At 43.2% G+C, this 23,351-nt stretch overlaps 1 long non-coding RNA gene across 1 annotated transcript in view; it reads right to left on the bottom strand.

The window, feature by feature from the left end:
* Window positions 1-23,079, bottom strand: part of LOC115086255 — a 37,268-nt gene extending 14,189 nt beyond the window's left edge. Inside the window, exons 1-2 of the long non-coding RNA XR_003855188.1 lie at window positions 23,027-23,079; window positions 22,255-22,311 (exon numbers count right to left, since the gene is read on the bottom strand). This is a non-coding gene — a long non-coding RNA (uncharacterized LOC115086255). The remainder of the gene's footprint in view (window positions 1-22,254; window positions 22,312-23,026) is intronic.
* Window positions 23,080-23,351: the final 272 nt, after the last annotated feature.

Raw genomic sequence — 23,351 nt, forward strand, 5'->3', positions numbered from 1 at the left:
GATGAGAAAAAAGTCCATTTTAAATAAGACTGTAGTAAAGAAGGAAGATCTAAGGCTGGATTTTGAGGTGACAGGAAGCCATGTGCAGGAGGCACCTTCGCTTGTAGTGCAGCCCACTCCCCGTTCAGTGAATAACTGAATCCCACAAAGTGTCTCAGGATCTTCCCTAGGAGATCCCCGTACCTCTGGCTGAGATGAAATGTCTTTAATCATGGTGGACTATTCTACTTCCCTCTACCCAGTTTAGGCTCATTGGTTGTATCTCAGTCCCTGCCCTTCTCCAGGCTCTCATGGGAGGACAGTGTACCATTCACTCATAGATGAGGAAGGAGGAGGAAGGATGAGTGGTGGGTCATGGCCAGGAATCACCTCTGCAATTGCATAGAGCAATTAGGTGCTAGATGAAATTCAAGTCTTCCTGCTGTTCCCCTACTGGCTCCATAATGAGTGGCAACAGGAAAATAGGGAAATGACTGGACTTTTCCTTCACCCTCTAGCACAAATTTCAGTGCCTCACTGCACTCACAGCACAGAGGTTTGTATTCCCATCTCTCCAAACCTTTGGGCCGATGCAGTACAGTGCGTTCAGGCCGTGCACCGTTAGCCCCCGGCTGGATGCGTGTTTTCGAGGAAAACGCGTGTCCAACCCTCCAAAAACTGACAGCAGTCAGAGAACAATGGTGGAGTAGTTTATAGTTTATTTGGTTTTATATACCGTCACATCGGTTATTCAACCATCACAACGGTGTACATAAAATACAGTTGAATACAATAATATGGTAATCTAATCAAAGACAAGTTAATAGTCAAATCATAACATTAAATATTAAATTAAGTTAAAACAATAAAACCATAAAACTTTAACTCTGAAACTTTAAACATTAATGCATCTTACAATAACTAAATTAAAATAATTTTAACTAAATTACGCTTCTGTGTATGCGCATGTAAAAAGCCACGTCTTCAAACCTGTTTTAAATTTCTTGATGTCTGTTTGCAATCTTAAGTCTGTTGGCAGTGTATTCCATAACTTGGGGCCTGTGATAGAGATTGATCTGTCACGAACCTCGCTGAGCCTTGCTGACTTAATAGTTGGTACCGATAGGAGACCTTTAATGCTAGATCGAAGGTCTCTCTGTGGAACATGTGGATGTATCAAATAATTTAACCATTCTATGTTATTTCCATATAATATCTTGTGTAAGATGCAAGCTACCTTGTATTGCGCACGATATTTTATAGGTAACCAGTGTAAAGATATTAGTACAGGAGTGATGTGTTCACATTTTCTTGTTCCAGTTAATACGCATGCTGCAGGGTTCTGTAGAACCTGTAGCGGCCTAATGGTACAATTAGGTAGTCCAAGCAATAATGCATTACAGTAATCTATATTTGACAATATCAAAGATTGTAAAATTGTTCTGAACTCTGTTGGTGCTAACATAGGTTTCATCTTACGAAGGGTAAGTAGTTTATAACCTTCTCTAACTTTTAACGCAATATGCTTTTTCATCCCAAGTTTTGTATCAATTGTAACACCAAGGTCTCTAACAAAAGTGCATGGGTGTATCTCTACATTATTTGTAAGCGAGATGGGCAGAAGAACCCTTGTTGTGGATTTGCGTTCTAAGAATAGTATCTCAGTTTTATTGGTACTCAAAATTAATTTCAGGGGTACAAGTAGCTGATTAATCATATCTAAATACATTGAAACAGCCTTTACTGCCTGATCTAAAGAATCTTTAATAGATTCAAGAAACTGAATGTCGTCAGCATATATATGAAAGTTAAGACCTAACCCTGATAAAAAGTGGCAAACAGGTAAAAGATAAGTATTAAACAAAGTCGCAGAAAGAGTAGAACCTTGTGGGATGCCAATTACCAGTGGAAAGGTATTAGAGAGGTATTTTTTATTTTTACTTGGAAACTGCGATTGCTTAGAAAGGATGTGAACCAATCTAGAATTCTGTATTCATATTTCTTTCAGTCGTGTTATAAGAATATGGTGATCAACCGTATCAAAGGCAGCTGACAAATCTAATAAAACTAAAAGGTAATTTTGACCCGAGTCAAAACCCCTTAAGATTGTATCGGATAGAGAGATTAAAAGCAATTCGGTGTTAACATTTTTTCTAAATTCAAATTGGTTTGGAAATAAAATATTATGTGATTCCAAATAATCATCTAGTTGTCATTGTACAACTTTCTCAATCAGTTTTGATATAAATGATAAATTAGATATAGGTCTGTAATTGGCGATATGTGTAGCGTCAAGCTTAGTGTTTTTCAAAATAGATTTAATGATTGCATTTTTTAATACATCTGGATAAATGCCTTCTGTTAAAGATAGATTGACTACTGTTGCAATGGGTTTTGCATTAGTATAGGCAATTGTTTTTAAAGAGGTTATCGGTATTTGATCCAGAGGATGTTTAGCAATATTTAACTTCAAAATTAAGGATTCAACTTCTGAAGTGGAAGTTGTTTCAAAAGAAGACCAATTAAGGTCTGCTTTTGTAGTCATCATAACTTGTTGGTTAGAGTTTGAAGGAGTTGAATTGATTAGAAGTTCAATTTTATTTTTTAAGAAATGGGCTACCTCGTTTGTTCTACTTTCTGCCAATCCTATGGTATTTTGCGTGATATCTTTAGTTAGGCTTTTAACTATAGAAAATAAAATTTTCAGGTTGTGATAATGTTGTTCCATTCTGCTTTTATAGTAATCTTTTTTTGCTTTATCTATACTTTTTTTTATAGTGATTGAGGGCGGCTCTAAAGTTGCCTAATGTTTGAGAGTTCTTATTGCGTCTCCAAATTATTTCTAATTTTTTTAGGGTTTTCTTTTCAGATTTTAAATTATTTGTATACCAGGGGTTCTTTTGATTAAGGGAGTTTAACTTTTTTGTTTTTTTGGGACATAACTTATCAGCTATTGTTGAAGTTCTATTTAACCAGGAATTTATTGCTTCTATACAATTATGATTTTTTATTTCCTCGGGTAAAGTTACAAATTCCTCCTTTAAATCTTCCGGATTAGGTTGGATTTGATAAATAATATCTATTGGTTCTATAGCTTTTTGCATCTCAGAATTCATGTATCAAGTTTTAAATTGTATTAAGGCATGGTCTGACCATGGAACTTGGGATATTATCATAGATTCTTTTTCATAAAGGTTGGAATTTGTAAAAATGAAGTCCAATGTATGGCCAGCTTTGTGGGTGGGTTTGTTCGACTTTAATTGGTATCTAGTGACTCAATTAGGATAGCACTGGGGTTATCTAGAGGGGTAACATCTATATGCAGATTAAAGTCTCCTAAAACTATTGATGGTTTATTGGGATTTAATGATATAGTGAATAGTTCAATGAGAGGTGAGATATTATGAGCAAGTAATTTGGGTGGACAATAAACTAAACAAATTTGTAAAGAATCAGACTCCAGTATCATTACTTCATATGGTGAGCAAATAGAGATGGGTATGGGTCTAAGATTGTATTGTTTTTTGGAAATTAACAACAATCCACCTCCTCTGCACTGTGCTCGAGGAGATGAGAAGATATCATAATTTGCATTAGCCAGCTGGTTGAGTAAAACATTGTCCGTTGATTTTAACCAAGTCTCAGTTATTGCAAAGAGATCTGGTTTTTTGTCCTGGATTAGGTCGGTAATCAGAATGGCTTTTTTGGAAATGGCTTGGATATTAACCAGGAAGAAGGACAGAAACAAACAGTTGGAAACAGATGGCTTATAATTGGTTGTAATATTGATTAAGGTTCTGTATAATAGAGCACTGCTTCTTTTTTTTGTATGGCCATATTCATTTGGTGGGTAGTTTTTCTTGTTCTTTCCATTGAATCGAAAGTCTGGAATAGCATTTGATGTGAGTTCTCTTTGGAATGCCATTATTTTATATGATGTTGGTTAATTTGCTTAATTCAGTCTAGCAAAAAGGTTTTTCTGAGGATAATCTCGCCCAGAGATCGATGAGGCAATTGAAGGGGCGATCAAAGGGGCGCGACGCCGGGCCCGAGACCAACGCGTTATACCCCCCCCCCCCCCCCCCGCACTTGCAGGTGACGAACCCAGTGGGCGGAGCTGACCTGAGGGGGAGGATAGGCGTGGCACCAAGAGGGCTCCAACGGAGCAGGGGGGTGATGGCAAAGTCCCCTTCACTCTCTGGATGGCCTCTGATCTGGAGGTTCTAGGGCAGGTGATACGGGAGTAGACAGATGGGAGAACAGATACTGGGAGGGCACAGGTAGCTGCTTCCATTCAGCCCATCTACAGCTTCCACATGTGCTGGTACAGGACTATTATTTTTTCAGCTCTATCTAGCTATGTTTTGCCAGGCAACCCTGGTTGCATAAATGACAGGTCTAAATCTAGCCGATTAAATTTTGATTGGCTAGATTTAGAGAAAGTTTCTATAAAAAACAAATTTAACTTAGCTGATTAAGTTTGAATGAAAAATTTCCTAAAGATAACTGGTTGAAATTAATCAGTTATCTTTGCTTCCCTCAAGAGTTTATAGTGTATCCAGCTATTAAGTTGATTTTCAGACCTATGTTTTTGTTTTTTTTTTAAATGTGCAGAGAGCCTAAAGGATCTGTAGCTAAGATAAAAAATAAACAAATAAATAAATAAGTTAACCTGGGCTTCGGGGAGGAGAGGAGGCCTTGTGGTATTTAAAGAGACCACGACGGGAAATCTCCTGCAGCCCCTAAAGATGATGCCTGTCATTGAGGCTTATGAAAAGCCTCTTCTGACTCTGCTCCAGTGCTGTGACAACAGGTCCACATGCTTCATAGGAGTGTGAGTTGCCAGCATCTTTTCTTCGGTTTCTGTGCCTTCAGTGTTCCAGTTCATCTTCAGTGTTCCACTTCCTTTTCTTTATCTTCAGTTTCAGTTCTGTGTCTTGTCCATCTTTCTCCATGGTCATCTCTTCAGGTCTTTGTGTGTCTTGCCTCCTGTGCTATCCCTTGCCTTCCTGCCTGCCTTTCCATCCTGCCTTTCTTACGGATGAATATCCAGTATTGACCACTGCTTGACTCCTGGACTTCCCTTAAATACTGCCTGCCATTGACCACTACTTGACTCCTGGACTTCCCTTAAATACTTCCTGCCATTGACCACTACTTGACTCCTGGACTTCCTTTGAACACCATCTGCCAGTGATCCCAGCCTATCTCAAGATACACCTTGTCTGTCTGCTCTGACCCTGCTACATCAAAGAAACTCCTTCATACAAAGATTCTTCTAAGACCTACTGGCCCCAGCACCTGAAGACTCAACGCAAGGGGAACAAGGGCTGGTAGAGGCGAAGCTCCAGTTGGGCTTCTGCCTTGTCTGACCTGCAGGGCTTCTCCCTGCAGGTTGTGCCAACTCCCCCTCAACCCAAAGGTCCACGCCCACAACACATTGAAGCAGCATATTGGTATGCCCTTTTGTTTATTTTTCCTAGGGAAGAACCTTAGGATCTCTGGGTTTGAGATTTGGGTAATGAAAGGTATATTCACCTGTTTTTACCATGCTTTTGGAAACATTTGAGTTAAGAGGAAGATGTTTTCCACCCTTCCATTCTCTGGTTTTTTTTTCCCTTTTTGACTAAGAGTTTGATTTTTTTTGTGCCATCTAACTGAGTGAACTGGGACCCAGAGACTCTATTCTTAATCATCAAAGGAAGTGGTGTTTCTCACAGAGAGAAAACCTTAGGGGCGAATTTTAAAACCCCTGCGCACGTAAATCCTTCCGGATTTACGCGCGCAGGGCCCTTATGCGCCGGCGCGCCTATTTTGCATAGGCCGCCGGCGCGCGCAGAGCCCCGGGACGCGCGTAAGACCCGGGGCTTCCTGTCGGGGGCGTGGCGGGGGGTGTGGCGGGATGACATGGCGTTTAGGGGGCGGGGCGCGGCGTTTCGGTGGCGGCGACGTGGGCGTGGTTTCGGCCCGGGGGCGTTCCGGGGGCATGGCCGTGGCTTCCGGAACAACCCCCGGGACCAGACCATGGAGCGGGGCAGCCGGCCGATGCGTGCAAAGTTAAGGGGGGGTTTAGATAGGGCCGGGGGGGTGGGTTAGGTAGGGGAAGGGAGGGGAAGGTGGGGGGAGTGCGAAGGAAAGTTCCCTCCGAGGCCGCTCCGAAATCGGAGCGGCCTCGGAGGGAACAGGCAGCGTGCGCTGGGCTTGGCGCGCGCAGGTTGCACAAATGTACACCCCCTTGCGCGCGCCGACCCCGGATTTTATAAGATACGCGCGTATGCGCGTATCTTATAAAATCCAGCGTACATTTGTTCACGCAGCAGGCGCGAACAAAAGTACGCGCTCACGCAATTATTTAAAATCTGCCCCTTAGGGCCACCAGTGTCCTTATGGAGGAATGACTCCACAGTTATTCTTGGAAGAAGGAGTAAAGAAGGTGAGGATAAGACATGTGGCACCATTCAGGTGTATAAGAAGGCAGTATGTGTCGTGGAACAATTCAAACAATCTGTTCAAGATCATGCAGTGAGTTGATAGAAGACCAAATGGCTTTCTCTCATCATAATCAACATAAACAAGATAGTTTATTGCAGCAAATTTGCACAACACTGGTTAAACATGTATCTCTGTCACCTGACATGAGACCGTGTTTTGCCAAGGCTGCATCGGGAGGGATGGGTTTAACCAGAGAGAATTCAAATCTACAAGTTAAACAGATAAGTAAGTTGCCAAACAAACCCCGGAATTCATCATTCTGCTATAAATAAATGAATTGCTTTGAATTGTTCTTGTATGCATGTGTAGGTTGCGTAATGAATGTGATTTTTTTTAATGTGTGTATTTTTTGTGGATTATTGTTTTTTATTAGAATGTATGTGTTTGGAAATTTTAATTCCTATTATGTTCTATATGACATTGTTATATAACCATATACTTTATTGTTTTTAAATGTATTCAAATTTATCTCTAAAATTATTGTAATAAAATAGTGAAATTTATTTTTTTTTCTCTTCTATTTTTTGTAGTAACTTTTGTATGATTCATTTCATGCCAATGACTGGTAAGGCGGTATTCCATTTTCAAATTATGGAGACAAGACCAATGTTCAAATATTCGTGTCTTTAATATAAGGAGTTTTGCCAATGTACATTAGGGAGCATAGACAATTGATAATGTAAATACCCTCATGAGGTATGATTGAACTGATAATGTTTGCCTGTCTGGGGATGTGAGAAATGGGATACTGTACAAGACATAGGACAAGCTATGCAATGTCCACAGAACTTTAGGAGGGCTAAGAAAAGAGGTCACAAACATATCACAAAGGTGGTTCAGAAAAAACAGAGTATGCAGAATGTATTGACCAGTGGGTTTTTTTTTTATGATAGAACAAATTTCCTCAATGCAGCTAGCAAAGTTAAAACACAGGTCATTCTACTGCAAGGGGAAGGTGTAGCTGGAAAAAAAACCTAATCACAGTTAACATGGACAGCCCATTTGTAAACTTTTTTAATAATATGTAAAAGATAGCCTCTAAATACAAACTGAAAAATCATGATTTGAGCTTGCCTAATGAAGTCAGACTTAAAAGAGCAAAGTCTTCTTAACCGAAGGAATTGTCCGATTGGTATGTAGTTCCGCAAGGTGCATGGGTGGTTGCTAATAAATTTCAGCAGGGTATTTCTATAGTAGATGGAAATGGATAGCTGTTCATCATGAAAGGCAACCATGATATCAAAAAATGAGATTAGATGACGTGATATGGAATGGGAAAAAGGTAAATTCTCATCAAGGGTATTAAGCCAGTCTAAGAAATTTGCAAAGTAAATTCCAAAGTAAATACATGTCTTCTATGAATCTTAACTAGATAGGTATGAACTTCTGAAATAAGGAGTGAATACAGTATCCCTACTTCTTGTTTCCTTTCGGATATGTTTATTTTGTAAACTTTGTTTGGCAACTTACTTATCTGTTTAACTTGTAGATTTGAATTCTCGCTGGTTAAACCCATCCCTGTTATGCGTGCCATTCGCATCAGACCTGTGGCACGGCCCCCTCACTTTTCTACATTGACGCCAGCTCCTGGTTCCTCCTCATTGGTGGCGATGGGCTGTCAGCTCCGTCCTCGGACATCCCCCGGTGCCTCTGGCCCAGCCACAGATCCTGGCATTCCTAGCCCAGCCACCACTTCTCGATGGGTCTCTCCACGTGGCCCGTGGAGAGATGCTGCTACTGTTGCATGCTCCTCCCTAGGCACTCACGTGTGCACCACTGATGTTTAAGTAGGGACCGCGGCGGGAAACTAGAAGCAGCCCCAGATGATGATGTCAACTCAGCTACAGTATTTAAGTGCAGGCTCTACTTCCTAGTGTTGCCTTTGCAACAGATCTCCACGCTGGTCAAGTACTCATTGCCTCCTAGAGATTCGTCTTGTCTCTGCCTTCCTGTTTCTCATTGTTCCTGGTTCCTTTTTCTTTGTTCCTACCTTGCTTCATCCCTCAGATTGATTACATGGACGACTCTGCTTTGCCTGACCACACCTTTGACCCTCTCCAAGCCCGGACATCTGCTTCGTTTGACCATGCCATTGATTCTCTCCAAACCCGGACCTCTGCTTCGCCTGACCATGCCATTGACTCTCCAAGCCCGGACCTCTGCTTCGCCTGACTACGCTATTGCCATCTCCAGATCCAGACCATTGCTTTGCCTGACTATGCTATCGCCTATCTCCAGACCCAGACCGCTGCTTCGCCTGACTACGCTATTGCCTATCTCCAGACCCAGACTTCCGCTTCGCTTGAGTACACTTGACTATCTCCGTGATCAGACCTCAGCTTTGCTTGTCATTGCCTTCGGATTGCCGCCAGCCCTGACTCAAGCCTGCTCTTCAAAACCTCTCCAGCTTAGTCCCTGGACGTGGTTTGCTCAGGCTTCGGCCTGCTCTTGCTCGAGCGCCCTCTGTCTGCCTCTGTTCCATTGGTGCCCGTGTTTCCAGGACACTACCTTGTCCAGAGTAAGACTGGACCATATCTCAACTGCTGTCTGTGGTCTGAACCAACTCATACCTCGACTATACACAGAGGCCCACCTAAGTCCTGCCGGCCCCGGCACCTAAAGGCTCAACCTGCGGGGAACGAGGGCTGGTATAGGTGAAGTTCCAACAGCCTCTGTCTATCAGCCCACTCCGCCTGCCAATGGTGGGGACCTGTAGGTACTTACCTACGGGTTGTGTCAACCCCACCTCGGCCCAAGGGTCCACCTCTGACGTAACAGGTTGCAAAGGCCATGGACTCGGTGGAGCCGCATGCCCTCCAGGCCATTCCAGGCCTAGCGTCCAAGGTACAAGAACAGCAACAGTTTCTTGAGGCACTGGCCTCCTCCATGGATCGTCTTCATCCCTGGCTTAATGCCCTCACCAGAAATCCGGTTCCTACACCGGCTCCTCCTCATCCACAACCATCATCATCGATGCCTCGAGCCCTGCTGGCCCTACCAGCCCCCCCATGTTTCAACAGGCTCTGCAAAGGGTTTATCAATCAATGCTATATGCAATTCGCTCTGCAACCATTCTTCTTCCAGGATGAACTAACTAAAGTCACCTTCTCCTGTCTCGTCTGGAAGGGAAGGCGCTGACTTGGGCTTCTCCCTTATGGGAATGATCGGACTCACTCCTAAGGGAGTTATCTTACTTCGTGGCTGTGTTTCGACAGACCTTTGATGATCCTGGGTGGCCTGCTGTAGCAAGAACCAGCTTGTTACATCTTCGTCAAGGCCAAAGAAGTCTCTTCGATTATACCATTGAGTTTCGGACTTTGGCTTCTGAGCTCGCCTGGCAGGAAGACTGCCTATGAGCTATCTACCTGGATGGACTTTCCTCGCAGCTGAAGGATGAGCTGGCTGCACAGGAGCTCCCGTCCTCTCTCGAGGTCCTTATAGACTTGACAGGCTGAATTGATCATCATCTCCAAGAGCGTCACCGGGAGAGTCGGATGCCCAAGAAGCCCTCTCGGTTTTGATCCCGTTCACCACTGACCACCAGCCCTGCTCCGAGTAGGGTCTTCGTTGTGGCCAAGATGGAAGAGCCCATGCAGTTGGGCCATGGGTGGCTGACACCGGAAGAGTGCCTCTGGCGGAGACAAACTGATCTATGTCTGTACTGCGGAGCACCTGGTCACCTGTCCTGTCCTGTCCATCCGGAAAACTTCCCGGCTTAAGTTCAGTAGGGGTCCTGAACTTGGATGCAACTTTTCTAGCCCCTCAATTGTCAGTACCGGTTACCCTGATCTGGAATTCCGAGTCCTTCCCAGTTCTCGCTCTGGTGGATTCCGGAGCAGGAGGAAATTTCATTCTCAAGGATCTCGTTCAGCTCCTAGGTATAAAAACCAGTCCTCTAGAGATCTCCTTGTGTATAGCTTCTATTTATGGAGAACCATTATCCAGTCGAATATTCCTCACCACTGAGCCAGTTCAATTGCGCATTGGTGCCCTTCATACAGAAGAACTTGAGCTGTTGGTACTGGAGAAATCCATCCATCCAGTAGTCCTGGGATTCCTCTGGCTCCAACGGCACTCTCCCCAATTTTATTGGGGTTCATTGCAACTGGTGGATGGGGCCCTGCCTGCCACCAGTCCTGTCTACTGAAAGTGGTACCACCAACCATGGTTGCCCTGGCTGCCACTTCTTCTGGTATACCCGCTCTCTATGCTAATTTTGAAGATGTATTTTCCAAGCAAAAAACAGACCTTCTCCCGCCTCTTCGTGGGTTCGATTGTCCCATAGACCTCCTTCCTGGGACCACGCCTCCCCGAGGACGACCCTATCCTCTGTCTCGCCCAGAGTCAAGGGCTATGATGGAGTACATTCAAGAAAACCTTGTGAAGGGATTTATCTGTCCCTTTGCCTCTCCTGCTGGGGCAGTATTCTTTCTTGTGACCAAGAAGGATGGGTCGCTCAGGCTGTGTATTGACTATCACAGCCTGAACACCAACACTCGTAAAGACAAATACCCTCTGCCACTGATCTCGCAATTATTCGATCGCTTACATGGAGCATCTATATTCACGAAGTTGGATCTACACGGTATGTATAACTTGGTACGGATCCGTCCCGACGATATTTGGAAGACCGCCTTTAACACCCAGGACGGGCATTATGAATACTTGGTGATGCCCTTCGGTCTCTGTAACACGCCCGCAGTTTTCCAACAAATGATGAACACAATTTTCAGAGATTTGAGGCATACATGGATGATATCCTTGTCTTTTCTAAGGATCTGGACACACACCGCACTGATGTCCATACTGTCCTCCAGTGCCTTCATGAGAATCACTTATTTGCAAAATTGAATAAGTGCTTATTCGAGAAGTCCAGTCTGCCTTTCCTTGGATATATTATCTCCCAACGATGATTTTCCATGGACTCTGCCAAATTGAAAGGAACCCAGCATTGGCCACAACCCGTGGGTCACAAGGCCCTCCAGCGCTTCCTGGGATTTCTAAATTACTATTGCCATTTCATTCCACATTATTCCACCTTGGCTGTTCCTCTCACAGCATTGACTAGTAAGGGCCAAGATACTCGAAATTGGACACCTGAAGCCATCACAACCTTCCACTGCCTTAAAGAAGCCTTCCTGGTGAAGTCGTGCCTACATCACCCAGACCCGTACCGTCCTTTTCAGGTGGAAGTGGACACCTCCATGATTGGGTCTGGGGTGGTCCTGAGCCAATGCACTGCTTCTGGTTCTACAGTCCCATGTTCGTTCTTCTCCCGCAAGTTCTCATCTGTGGAACAGAACAATAGTATTGGAGATCACGAGTTACTTGCCATAAAATTAGCCCTTGAAGAATGGTGACCATGTTTAGAGGGCATGCAACACAAGTTCATTGTGTTCACTGACCACAAGAACCTGGAACATTTGAGCCATGCCCAGTGCCTTAACGCCCATCAGACTCGATGGGCCCTGTTCTTTTCCATGTTCAATTTTGTGCTTCATTACTGTCCAGTTGGAAAAAACCTCCAGGCAGATGCCCTATCATGCTCCTTTGAGCCTGAGGACACCCTAGAAGAACCCAGTCACATAATAGACCCAGCTTGTATCTGTATATCCGCTACTTACCCAGTCCTTGCTGGGAAGACTGTCATGCCCCGACGACTCCGAGAAAGAGTCCTCCACTGGGTACATGATTCTAAGTTTTCCGGTCACCCAGGGCGAGCACGAACCTTGGCGCTGCTCCAGCGGTTCTTCTGGTGGCCTACTATGGTCTTTGACACTAAAGCATACGTCGAATCCTGTAACACTTGTGCGCAACAAAAGCCCCCGGTCGTTGACCTTGGGGTTTACTACAACAACTTCCAGCTCCCAAGGAACCGTGGACCCACCTGTCTACGGATTTCAATGTGGATTTGCCTCCAAGGGTCATACCGTGATATGGGTAACCATAGACCGATTTTCAAAAATGGCCCATTTCGTCCCTCTACCGGGCCTACCGTCTGCTCCAGAACTGGCGTACCTATTCTTCCATCACATCTTCAGATTATATGGCCTATCCAAGGACATTGTCTCTGTTAGAGTTCCACAATTTGTTGCTAGAAATTGGCATGCTCTTTGCCAAAAATTTGGGATCAACATCAGTCTAACAACTGCTTACCACCCCCAAGCCAACAGACAAGCCGAGCAAATGAATTGCTCTTTAAAGGCCTTCCTGCGCACTTAAATCAATGACTGCCAAGACAATTGGTCTGAACTTCTCCCTTGGGTGGAGTTTTCTCACAACTCCCACATCGCCACAGCTACAGGCATGTCACCATTCTCCATCGTCTATGGAAAGCAGCCATGACCACCACTGCCCATACCTTTGTCTGTACCATTCCCTGCAGTGCAGGCGACTGTGGATGCCCTTAAGGCTTTATGGGAACAGACGAATCTTCGTTTACATCAAGCCACTTCCCGGGCCAAGAGAACTGCTGGCAGTCACCGACACTCGGCTCCTGAATTCCTTTCCGGCCAGAAATTCTGGTTAAGTACTCAGTATATCCGACTCAGAATACCTTCTCAAAAGTTCACTCCAAGATACATTGGACCTTTTATGGTCACCCGACGCATCGGACCAGTTACATACCAGCTTCAGCTGCCTTCTACACTGGGAATACATAATAGGGACGTGAATCGTTTTTGAACGATTAAAATTATCGTCAGATAATTTTAGAATCATTCTAAATCGTTAGAGTGCACGATACAATACAAATGCCCCTGATTTATCGTCAGGGGCATTTGTATTGTATCGTTAAATAGGGCACGGGAATTATTTGGGGGAGGGCGGAAAAACCGGCACACCAAAACAACCCCTAAACCCACCCCGACCCTTTAAAACCAATTCCTTACCCTCCCCCACCCTTCCGAACCCCCCCAAAATGTTAAGTTACCTGATGGTCCAGTGGGGGGGTCCCGGCACGATCTCCCACTCTCGGGCCATCGGCGCCATTTTGGCTACCACTGATAAAAATGGTGCCGATGGCCCGATAAAAAAAAACCCACCCCGACCCTTTACAAATTACCCCTTTGCTTCTCCCACCCTCCCGACCCCCAAAAAAACCTTTTACATGTACCTGGTGGTCTAGCGGGAGGTCCGGGAGCCATCCCTTCAATCATACCCTCGGTGCCGGTGCCGGTGCTGGAGGTTTCAAAATGGCGCCGATCGCCTTTGTCCTCACTATGTCACAGGGAGCGACGGTCGCTCCCTATGACAAAGTGAGGGCAAAGGCGATCGACTGCCAGTATGGCGCCGATCGCCTTTGCCCTTACTATGTCACAGGGAGCGACGGTCGCTCCCTGTGACATAGTGAGGACAAAGGTGATCGGCGCCATTTTGAAACCTCCAGCACCAAAGCTCAACACACAGGGACTGAGGGCTGGAATAGGTGAAGCTCCAGTGGCCTCTGTCTATCAGCCCACTCCTGCTGACGGTGGGGACCCGTAGGTCCTTACCTACAGGTTGCATCAACCCCACCTCGGCTCAAGGGTCCACCTCCGACGCAACAATCCCTGCCAAGGCAGCCTTGGCAAAACACGGTCCCGTGTTGAGGAACAGAGATACATGCTTAACCAGGGTTGTGCAACTTGGCTACAATAAAATATATTGCTTATTTTCCTGCAATAAATCTATCTTGCATATGATGAAAGAAAGCATTTTGGTCTTCTATCAACTCATCAAGTGATCTTGAATTGAACAGATTGTTTAAATTATTCTGCAACACGTTGCCCTCCTATATTGATACTTGGTGTGTCTTGTGCATCCTTCCACTTTCTTTGTGAGATCACTCTGGTATATTCCATGACCATCTCAAGGAGATCATCAAGGGAGAAGAGGACCCTAAATTTATTGCTCAGGTTCAAACTGAAGGAAGAAGGAGAATGAGGAGTAAATAAAGGAGAGGTATTAACAATTGAGACTTTTCATTAGTACATGCAAATTGGGTAAAATCCTATCCAAAGGAACTTTAAAACCTACCTCAACAACTATATTGGACACCGAGCTTAATTATCATTTTGATTGGACTTTAAATATTGGATAAATTATTGGAAGTTTATAGTCTCAAGTTTATAGTCTCAAATTTAAAGTGTAAATATTGGAATTGTACACATCAAAAGTTGTAACGAACTTTTGCCATTTATTTCCTTTACTTATCAGTAAAAGATTGAGATGGAAACCATCACCACTTCAGCATGATAATAAGTTCCTTGTACCACTGACTCTAATGATTGATTGGGAACTAAGCAACACAAAGAGTCCCACTAATGGATGTCTGGACATTCAGATTGAAGAATCAACTGTAGAGTTTGAGACTTGGTTTCCAAGGCCCTATTAAGACGGTAAACCTAGGGGTTCCAAATGTATTTATTTTTTTTTATTTTTATCACTGGTAGCCCAAGGCAAGTTACATTCAGCTAGTGTAGGCATTCCCCTGTCCATAGCTGTCTTACAATCTAAGGGCCCTATTTACTAGTATCCAAAAGGCAGAATTTATAAGAAATAAAATTTAAAAAAAATAGAATAAAACTGCTAAGCATTTTCCCCAAAGACAGAAATTGGGAGAAAACCTTTAGTAAATAGGGCCCTAAGTTTGTACTTGAGGCAAAAGAGGGTGAAGTGACTTGCCGAAGGTCATAAGGAGCATCAATAGGATTTCAACTCTGGCTTTCCTAATTCTCTAACTAGTAGGTTACTCCTCCGCTCTATGAGCAACCTTTTGGATACATGCAAATCCTATTATTCCTGAGGAATGTCCTAAGGAAAACTTAATAAAGGAGAGGTATTTTACATCTTCCATTAAACTGAGGGCTCAAAAATGCAAACCTAGACAAAAAAAATTGAAGCTGAATTAAGAACATAAGAACTTAAGAAGTTACCATACTGGGTCAAACCAAGAGTCCATCAAACCCAGCATCTTGGCCAATCCAGGTTACAAGTACCTGGCAAGTACCCAAAACATTAAGTAGATCCTATGCTACTAATACCAGTAATAGCAGTGGCTAATCCCTAACTCAAGCTTGATTAATAGCAGTTAATGGACTTCTCCAAGAAATTATCCAAACCTTTTGTAAACACTAATTGCACTAATCACTTCCACTGGCAACAAATTCCAGAGCTTAATTGTGCATCTAGTGACAAAGAATTTTCTCTGATTAGTTTTAAATGTGCTACTTGCTAATTTCATGGAGTGCCCCCTAATCCTTGTATTATCCAAAAGAGTAAATAACCAATTCACATTTACCCATTCTAGACTTCTCATGATTTTATAAACCTTATCATATCCCCCCTCAGCCGTCTCTTCTCCAAGCTGAATAGCCCTAACCTCTTTAGTTTTTCCTCATAAGGGAGCTATTCCATCTCCTTTATTATTTTAGATGCCCTTCTCTGTACCTTCTCCAGAGCAACAATATATTTTTTGAGATGCACCAACCAGAATTGTACACAGTACTCAAGGTGTGGTCTCACCATGAAGCGATACTGAGACATTAAGACATATTTTGTTTTATTCACCATTCCCTTCCTAATAATTCCTAGCATTCTGTTTGCTTTTTTGAATGCTGCAGCACACTGAGCCAATTATTTCAATATTTGATCCACTATGACACCTAGACCTTTTTCCTGGGTTGTAGCTCGTAATATGGAGCGTAACATCGTGTAACTACAGCATGCATACAGTTATTTTTCCCTATATGCATCATCTTGTACTTGTCCACATTAAAGTTCATCTGCCATTTGGATGCCCAATCTTCCAGTCTAGCAAGGTCTTCTTGCAATATATCTCAATCTGCTTGTAATTTAACTACTCTGAATAATTTGGTATCATCTGAAAATGTGATTACCTTACTTGCTGTATTCCTTTCCAGATAATTTATAAATATATTGAAAAGCACTGGTCCAAGTACAGATTCCTGAGGAACTCCTCTGTTTATCTTTTTCCACTGAGAAAATTGACCTTTTAATCCTACTCTGTTTCCTGTCTTTTAACCAATTTGTAATCCACAAAAGGACATCACCTCCTATCCCATGACTTTTTAATTTTCTTAGAAGCCTCTCATGAAGGACTGTCAAATGCCTTCTGAAAATCCAAATATACTACATCTACCGGTTCACCTTTATCTACATGTTTATTAACCCCTTCAAAAAATGAAGCACATTTGTAAGGCAAGAATTCCTTTGGATAAATCCATGCTGACTCTGTTCCATTAAACCATGTCATTCTATATGCTCTGTTAATTTGATCTTTAGAATAGTTTCCACTATTTTTCCTGGCACTGAAGTCAGGCTCACTGGTCTATGGTTTTTTGGATAACCCCTGGAGCCCTTTTCAAATATTGGGGTTACATTGGGCCACCCTCCAATCTTCAGTTACAATAGATGATTATACTGGTAGGTTACACATTTTAACTAATAGATCTAAAATTTCATTTTTGTGCTCCTTCAGAACTCTGCGTTGCATACCATATAGACCAGGTGATTTCAACATGGCCTACTACATCTGCCAGATTTGCTATGATTTCGTTGAGTTCATCTGACTCATCACCCTTGGAAACCATCTCTGGAACCAGTATCTCCACAACATCCTCATTAGTAAACCCAGAAGCAAAGAATTAATTTAGTATTTCTGCAATGGCCTTATCATCCCTAAACAGCCTCTTTAACCTCTGAGGTCATCTAATAGTCCAACCAACTCCCTTGCAGGTTTCCTGCTTCAGATATATTTAAAAAAGATTTTATTATGTGTTTTTGCCTCCATGGCCAACTTCATTTCAAATTCTCTCTTTGCCTGTCTTATTAATGTTTTACACTTACTTAATGTAACATTCTTTTTCCATTTTCTTCACAAATCCTGTGTTCCACTAAGAATTTGATCTAAAATAGCTTCCTCTCTCATCATTTCCTGAACCAATTGCTTCATGAAGCAGTTGTTTATTCCATCCAGGTATGCCTTGGAGCTGAGAAGTCATGGGTGAGTGGTGCTCTGATTGGGCCCACTTTTTTTACCCTTGCCCAATCTCTTTCTAACATTCCAGATGACCAGATTATGCCATAATTGCATAATCTACTATCATTGGTATGTTGAATAAAGGATAGAGAAATCTGAAAGTGAAAAGTAAGACCCTACAACCCAAGATGGTGGTTGTATCAGAGAAATAATTCACTGACATCTAGGTAGATCTTTCAAAAGAGATTTTGTGGAATGTTTCAGCAGTGATAGATGATTGCCTATCTAAATTACAGTCCTTTCTTGATGAAATTAGAGAGGGGCTCAAATAGCATTTGAGTTGGATTGGAGATCTTGATAGATTATCTTTTCAAGAGGTTACAGCAGAGTAGGGATGTGCAGAGCAAAAGTTTATGTTCATAAGTCCATAAGTCGAAAGGGGGTCCCATTTGCGGTCAATATGGACATATGGAGAATTCCATAAGTTGAGTCTATGTCCATACGTGCAAATACAAATTTAAACCCCTCACCCTCCTTAATCCCCCCCCCCCCAAGACTTACCACAACTCCCTGGTGATCCAGCGGGGAGTCAGGACGCCATTTCTGAACTCCTTTGCGAGGAGCAGGTGACGTCGGCGCCACGTCGGAGTGACGCGGCGTCACGTGATTCCCCGCGGGTTCGCTCCAGGACCCTCGTTGGGCCCAAAAGGAACTTTTGGCCAGCTTGGGGGGGCCCCCCCAAGCTGGCCAAAAGTTCCTTTTGGCCAGCTATGTTGGCCAGCTATGTTCCTTTTGGCCAGCTATGTTCCTTTTGGCCAGCTATGTTGAATAAGTTGGAAATCCGATCATTTTCGCCTCATCACTTTTTTAAGTTAAAAAAAAAAAAAGTTGCGTTTTACATTTAAGTTCAAAACGAATGCACACCCCTACAGCAGAGCAGTTTGCTTCTCAGTTGACAATGTTTATGAAAGAAAATAACTGTTCTCCCCTGGATCAAACTGAAGGCCAGGAGATGAGAGAATGCCAGAATAACATCCAAATTATTGATTTGTCTGAAAAGGTGAAGGAGGGTGAGCCACTGCATCTGGTGCAAATAGAGCTCCCTTAAAGGGGCACCATGGGGTGTCCCTTGAAACTAAACCAAAGGTTCTAGACAGAGAATATCGAGTGGGACCCCAGAAGGAAGGAGCCATCAGACCCATAAGGTAATTGCAAAGATTTTAAATTTCACTGATAATGTGAAACTAATGAGAGCTTATAAAAACCAAATACTTCGGAATAACAAGGTAACAAGCTTCTTGTTTTCAATGATTACTCTGTAAAGGTTTTTGAGGCATGCAGAAGTTTGGCCAGTATTCCGAATTATATTAGAAGTTTTCATTACAGTTTCCTGCATAGATTTGTCTTGTGTCTAATGGTAAAGTAGTGCAACTTCAATCTAAGGACCAAGCACAACATGTTTTGGATGGCTTGAACAATTGATTGCTGCTCATGTTTCCTTTATCATTTTCTTTTTATTGCTCCCTTACTGTACTGGTTATTTGTCATGGCTGGGTGCTTGCTGCACAGCACAGTATAGTAAATATGGTGGCCTGTTAGCATATGGCAGGACTAGAGCCATGTGAGCTTTCTCTTTTTTCACATTGCTGTATTTGAATACTCTGCATGAGACAGTTTCAGTAACTTGTGGAAATATATAGACTATTTCTGCAATCGCATTGGCTTTATTTAAGTTATTACTATTGATTCACTTATTGCTGTGCTCTGGTCATGTGTTGCATTTGGCAGTCTACGGGCTAATCCTATGAATCCCCACTCTCACCTCTCAGCTGGGCCCCTGCTGGCTTTGGATGCTGCTGACGTCTCCTTCCAATGTGGTGGAATGCCTCCGGCCTGACCAGCCATGCTTTCACAAAAGCCATCTATATATGCAACTGGATGCCGCCAGCCTTGAGCACCATGCCTCTCCCTAGGCATGTGTGCGCATGCCTCTTCTGCCTATTTAAAGGTACCATGGCAGGAAAACCCCCGCAGTCCCTGTTCTTCTATAGTAGTGCGAGTTGCCTAAGTGTCTTGTCTTCAGTTCTTGGGTCTTCAGAATCTTGGCTTCAGTTCCTAGGACTTTGAAAGCTGATATTTTTAGCTGACTTCTTTGGCTTTTGCAAATATGGTCATTATGGCATATTTTTTTCAGCCTTTTTTTTTTGTTGTTATACTGGGCCCACAAGTTGTATTTTATTTATTTATTTTTAAAAACATGTATATGCTGTGAGCTCACAAGATCACAGGGGTTTATAGGAACCTTACATGCACAATTAAAAGAAGGTTATACTTAAAAACAAACCAAACCAATTTTTTACATTACTACAATGCGGCCCAATTAAGAGCAGTATTTGAATGGTCCTCACGATCCTACCAGAAACAGTGAAGAAACATTGAGCAAATAGAAGCTCAAGAAGTGCCCCTATACACTAGACTGTGGAGCCTCCCATCAGGCTTTAGCCCAGTTTATAACCCCTTTACTATATTGACCCTGAAAATCTGGAAAAGATGGAGACTAACTCTGACAGGGCATGAAGCTATATCCCCGCTACTACCCTTAGGTATATATAAAGGGGGGTATCTGGTGACCAACCTGGGAAATACATTCCAAAAATGGGCTCAAAATGGCATATGGTGTTGTGGGCAATTGGTAGATACTTTAAAGTTGATGTCTTTCTCAGACCTACAATTGCAATATAATCTTCCAGACACTGAATATTTCCATTGCCTCCAGGTACAACATTGTCTTAATGATAGATCTCTAAGGCTCCAGGTGGTTAGAGGAATGACGGAATTTGAAGAAATGTGTTTTAATCACAAAATGACTAAAGGGCTTATTTCTAAAATTTATATTTGGTTGGGTCCAAGATCTAGCTCACCCAGTCCACATCAGAAGAAATGGGAGAGATATTGGGGGCATACTTGGACTGAGCAACACTGGACCCGCTGTTATATGAATGTAGCTAAAAGCTCCATTTCAGCCAACATTATTGAAACCAATTATAAGCTGGTATATCACTGGTACCTTTCACCAACTAAATTAAGTAGGATGTGCCCGCTTTGTGATAAAAAATGCTGGAGACAGTGCAATCTGGAGGGTACGTTTTATCATGTATGGTGGTCACGCCCTACGATAATATCTTTTTGGAGATGAATTAAATGAGTGCTCACACAGGTGACTAATTTAAATATCCCCTTTATTTCTGAAATATATCTGCTCTCAGCCTACCCACAAACGTGGTCACCGACTGGGAGGGTGTTAATCAATCATATATTATGGGGTAGATTTTCAAACCTGCACGCGGGCGTACATGTGCGCGCGCTACCCATCGCGCCCACATGTACGCCTGATTTTATAACATGCGCGCGCAGGCACGTGCATGTTATAAAATCGGGGGTTGGGGCACGCAAGGGGGACCTTGCGCGTGCCGAGCCCGCGCAGAGCCGCACTGCCTTCACCCGTTCCCTCCCACCCCACCTTCCCTTCCCTTCCCTCCCCGCTCTTCCCCCCTACCTTTTTCTTCAGTTTTCCTTTGTTTTAAAACTTACTTCAGCCCTGGCCAACTGCCAGCGTGCAATCCCCAGCACAGTGGCAAATGGCCGCTGTGCCGGGAGCCTCTGACCCTGCCCTGCCCCACCTCTGGACCGCCCTGCCCCCTCCCTGCCCCTTTTTGCAAGCCCCGGGACTTACACGCGTCCCGGGGCTTTACGCTCATCACTGGGCCTTTTGAAAATAGGCCCGGTGCTCGTAACCTTTTGAAAATCTGCCCCTATGTGTGGCCAGACAGGAGCTGGCAGCTCACTGGCTTAAATAAATACCACCTGCTGAAGATGCATTCCTGGAAAGGATTTGGTTAGTGCATTACTGGTAGTACTTATCAGCTATACAGAATGATGCTGTTGCTTATCATATTCAAATTTGGGAACTTTTCTACGATAGTATAAGAAATTATGAAGACTCTAGGTAATGTAAAAGATGTGTCACTTGAGCTCTAATGTGGAAGCTACATGGTACCCTTGGCTGTGGGGATAATTGGGTGCTGCTTTATGTACTATCATGGTTATGAGGGTGTAACTGACTGCCAGATCTAGAGAATTATGGAAGGGATCATATACAGCCAGTGTGGGAGGGAGTGAAGGTAGGATGGGTTATATGGGGGTAAAAGGTTTCTCTGATTGGCATGTTGATCGAGAACTGTAGATTGATAACGTTTGTTGTACAATGATGTTATGTTATATCATGTTTCTTATGTACCTGTTATTTCCAATAAAAAAAAAACAAAACCCAAAATGACAGACACTAACCTCATTAGTGCGCACTAAACCCAAAAAGGAATTTTTCCCAAAACTTATTTGGGTTTCGGGCTTCCTGAACCAGGACGAATTAGGCAAATTCATTGAAAATGCCTAATTCGTCCTAAACGAATGCAATCCCTACTAAGTAACACATTTAAAGCAAATCAGAGAAAATATTTTTTCATCAACACACAATAAAATCTAGAATTTATTGCCAGGAGATGCCGTAAAAGCAGTTAGCATAGCAGGCTTTAAAAAAGTTTTAGACAATTTCTTGGAGGAAAAAGTCAATAATCCATTATTAACCAGATAGACTCAGGTTGGAAAGCCACTTTTTACCCTTGAACATTAGCAGCATGGGATCTATCTCTACTGCTTGGGATTCTGTCAGGACTGGCCACTGTTGGAAACAAGATACTGAGCTTGATGGGCCCTTGATCTGGTCCAGTATGGCATGTTCTTACCTTTTGTTGATTTGTGTCTATAAATTCTGTTGTAAATCACTGCAATCCTGACAGTAACTGTGATTAAGAAATGTACACAAAGAAATAAATCAGAAAGAAAAAGAAGAAGAAAGCCCACCACCACGCACGCTAGCACAATAGTATATAATCATGGCCCTTTCTTATCCCCCCACCCTTCCTGGAGGTAGTAACTTTTTCCAGCCCTAGGGTCATAGTAATCTAAATGGAGCAGTAATAATCCTTAGTTGTTCCTGCCCTGCTAAGTTCTAGTTTCAAAATGCCACCAGCCAGCTCTGAGGCCAGTGCCTTTCTGTTGCACAGCAGCATGCTATATGGACCATAAAATGTATGGATACAGCCTCAGGACCGACCCTCAGCATTATGCAACTGGGACCCAACAGGGCAGGAGAGAATGAAGATTGCTTCTCTCTATTGGTCTGCCATGACCCCCCCCCCCCCCCCCCCCCCCCACCCCCGGATGGGATAAGCTACTGCCTGAAAGGAGAGGGGGAGGCTGGGGAAGTAAATTTAGAAATATTATGGCAACTCTTAAGCCTTTCTTTTTTTTTTTTTTGCAGACTTTCCAAAATGAAAGTTAACAAAAAAAGTCATTTAGTAGTAATTTTTTTTTTATATTTCATTTTCAAATGAAACAAGTTTTTCATCACATTTTTCAGTTTGTTTGGAAATAAATGCACACGCCTAGTGGAAAGGATGACAGGAGCATGACTACTGAAGAGGCGGGGTAGATGATATAGTGATGGAGCCCCACCTGTGACAGACGAATCTCCGGTGGCTCATGCCCCTAGGTGTGCTGCTCTGTGTGGAAGAGTCTTGTGTGACTGTAAGATCATGACATCACTGAGGAGGTTGAGAATTCCATATTGTGCATGTAAGAAAAGGGTGTGGCTTGTGAATGATACACCTTCATGGGGAGGACAGCTGTGAAGATAGGGTGCATAATATGTTTTAGATTGGGTAATGTGTTTTTTATTCTCATTTGGGCATATGCTGGCCTGGCAAGGCAGAAGTTCGTCATGCCTTGCAGCTTGCTATTTTGTTAGTTTGTTCTTATTCATTAAGCTATTTTTTTGTGC

Source organism: Rhinatrema bivittatum, chromosome 2, assembly GCF_901001135.1.
Source record: "Rhinatrema bivittatum chromosome 2, aRhiBiv1.1, whole genome shotgun sequence".
Classification (NCBI taxonomy): domain Eukaryota; kingdom Metazoa; phylum Chordata; class Amphibia; order Gymnophiona; family Rhinatrematidae; genus Rhinatrema; species Rhinatrema bivittatum.